The sequence below is a fragment of the Eumetopias jubatus genome, unplaced genomic scaffold, assembly GCF_037043125.1.
Source record: "Eumetopias jubatus isolate StellerSeaLion01/CBP00866 unplaced genomic scaffold, mEumJub1_p1.0 scaffold_3, whole genome shotgun sequence".
NCBI lineage: Eukaryota > Metazoa > Chordata > Mammalia > Carnivora > Otariidae > Eumetopias > Eumetopias jubatus.
Genome location: NW_028274809.1, coordinates 129,246,542 through 129,250,089, shown reverse-complemented (window position 1 = coordinate 129,250,089; position 3,548 = coordinate 129,246,542).

Below are 3,548 nucleotides of genomic sequence, written 5' to 3'. Positions count from 1 at the left end.
AACCTCCCTGGGAGCGCTCTATTTTACTTATTAGGGTGAGCCTGGGCAGTGGTGTTTTCGGGAAGTCATGGTAAGTTTGAGCAGATAGTCTATGGGCATTGAAATTATCTGACAGTGGAAAGCTGTTCTGAGCCAGGTTGACACTAATAAACAAGCTTGCATGGGGCACGGGGTGGGGGGAGTTTGGCTACACTGTTGATGTCAGTGTGGTGGCCAGCTAGAAATAAACAAGGGGCCCTTTGTTCTACTAGTGGCAAAAACTTTATATGAGTGAGAATGGAGTAGCTTAATGAGCCTTAAGTGGCAGCCTGGACAAATAGGAACTGAAACCTTAGTGTTAGTGAGAGTCCGGGTCTGATTCACTCTTTGAATTTACTTTTTCTATTAAAAAAATATATCAAACATAGGAGCAAGTGTAGAGAATATTATTTGAACATCTGCATAGCCAGCCATCAGCTTTACTAAACCTTAACTTTTTGATATTTTTCTATCCTCTTTCTTCCCTACCCAGAGGCTTTTATTGCACATTTGGTGTTAAATACTGAGATTCTGAATTTGACTCATTGGGGTCTCCCTCCATGCCAGGGCCTCTGTGTAATGCAACAGGCACTGGGTCTTGTAGCAATAAAAGCATAGTTTTGGAGCCGCTTGAGACTATTATAAAGATTCCAAATGTGGCAGTGAGATCAGACTGCAGAGCCAGGGTTTCACAGACCGTACATTCTTGACCAGTCTTGTGTGTTTCCCCAAGGGATGAGGCAAGATGGTGGCCCAGAAAGTCGCTCATCAAGGTGAACCTCAAACAGACATGGTTTGAGGATCTCTGGTTTAAGGGTAGTGTTTTTCAGTCTTTCTTGATTGTAACCCACAGTAGCAAATTGCATTGCATTGTGCATTGCAAATTGCACAGTGACCCTCAGCATATGCGCGTGTATGTACATGCACACTCACAGAGCACATACCTGTGAATGAAGGTGTTAAAGAAATAATACCCTTTCTTTGTAAGCCTCACTGTAATATAGTCTGTTTTGTTGTACAAAAGCTATTTTGTTTGATCAAACTGATTTCACGTGTCATTAATAGATAGGAACCCATGGTTTAAAACAACAGTGAACCCTGGTTTAGAGAACCATTATTTGTCTCATGGAGCAAACATTTTTTAAAGGGTGTATTTGGTTTAATGTTGCTGAACATTTTATAAAAAGCTTTTATCTATCCCTGACCTAAACTTAAAGCTTTATTTCACAATTTATACATAGAAGTCCCATGTAAAACTAAGCAGAATTCGAAGCTCTTTGGGGGTTCAGGTTATTCTTCATCGTGTTACTTCTCTTTCAAGCTCCTAATCCTCTTCAACCATTGCTTTAAGGCAGCCTGTCTTGATTAAATAAACAGAACTTGAACACAGTGACTTAACTATTTTTTATAAATTCATGATCGTTAAGCCACAAAATCAACCTTTCCAAATAAAACTGAGTATAAGTCAAACTGCCAAGTGAGAAAACCCAGCTCTCAAGTCTCCTTTGCATCAGAGTTTACCTCTCTGTACAATGCTAAATAAAGTCTATATGAAGAATAAATGCCTCAGGTGTTGCTTTATATTTATTAAACTTATCAATTTGTGTGTAACCCGGCTGATGTCCTCCTCCCCTGGGGGTGCCTGGCACCTATCACGACAGCAGAGGTTTATGTAGCACCTTTGTTGGGAGAAGTTTATATAAGATTTTTTATTTATTTATTTGACAACAGAGAGAGAGAGAGAGGGCACAAGCAGGGGGAACAGCAGAGGGAGAGGGAGAAGCAGGCTCTCTGCTGAGGAGGGAGCCTGATGCAGGGCTCCAACCCAAGGACCCTGGGATCATGACCTGAGCCGAAGGCAGATGCTCAACTGACTGAGCCACCCAGGTGCCCCGGGAGAAGTTTATATAATTGTACTCAGGTACAAATTTCTGTCCAGGGAAGCAGAAGAGAAAATGATACTTACTGCATACTAAACAAGCAGTCGTTAAGAGATTTTGAGCTAGATTGATTCTAAAATACTAAAATGAGTTTGCTTGCTCTAAAATGTTACAAACAGACACTTTAAACGTTAATAAGGTAGCTGGTTTCCAAAATCTGGAAAGAGAGGGTTTTGTTTCAGCCAACTATTTTGCAGAAGAGGAAGTACGGTTCTACCTCAGGAAATTTAAATGGGACTGCTGAATAACTGGGAAAGAATGTCTCCTTTGGATGACAGGGCGAAGAAGCATTCAACTGATTTTCAGGCAGAATAACAAATGTGACAGCAGTACTTTTTTGTGTACACGTTTATGTACCATGACTGTGTGTAACTTCTAAAAAATACAGTTCTCAACTTTTTGGTCTTATGACACCTTTCTACTCTTAAGAATTATTGAGAACTCCAAAAAACCTTTGTTTATGCAGCTTATATCTATCAATCTTTACCATTTTGGGAATTAAGACTGAGAAACTTAAAAATATTTATTGATTCGTTAAAAGAGAATGATAAACCCATTATATATTAACAAAACATTTTTATTTAAACAATATTTAAAAAGAATTATTGAAAAGACTGTTAACAGTTTTATATCTCTGCAAATCTCTTTAATGCCTGGTTAAGAGATGACACTTGGATTCTCATATGTTTTTGCATATCATCTGTTGTGATAAATTTTTTTAAGTTGAAGAAAAGATAGGACCTTAGAGCCCCCGAAGGGAACTCCCTGGTCCTTTGAAAACCACTGTCCTATAAAGTAGTTTGGAAGAATATATATAAGTGGTGAGATTATTAGTGTCCTAATTTTTTTCTATTCCACTTATATATTTTGCCAACAGTAAAGATGGATTACTTGTACAAACTCTAATTGAGAGTGGAAGAAGCCTGAGCATGTTGAGGAAAGATTATAGAAACCCTCAAAATCCAGGCAGAGAGGTTTATACTTGGGAAATTAAGGAGCCACTGTAATTTCTTAAATAGGAAAATGACTTGGTAAAAATTGTATTGGGGAGTAAATGGATTAGAATTGGAAGAGAGGAGCTACTTCAGAGGTTGTTGCAGTAATCCAGGAGCATGGTGAAGTGGGCTAGGCCTCACATATTGGTGGAAATGGAGAGGAAATTTCAAAATCTGAAAGACATTTTGAAAGAATTACCAAGGGGATGTAAAGAGGGAAGAGCCAAAGATGACTAAGAGTTTTTAAGTCTAAAACATTTGAAGAGTATTTTCTCCCTTATATCCAACCTTTAATTTTTTCTGAAAATTATCCCAGTAAAGCTAATTAGGGTTTTGTCTTGCTTTTCTTTTTCTTTTTTTTTTTTTTCAGAGTTGGCCAGCCCCTTCTAGAGCTTAAGAGAAAATCAACCCAGTTCCCAACTGTAATTGGTCAGTTACTTCCAGAAGAAAAGAAAGACCTATGACATCCCTGGAGAGTTCTTACCTATGACATCCCTGGAGTGTTACTTGCTGCGATCTTCCCTCAGGCCCTGCAGGCAATAACGGGCTGTCTGTCCAGTTCCTGTTTGCCCTGGACACCTGCAGTTCACCTCTT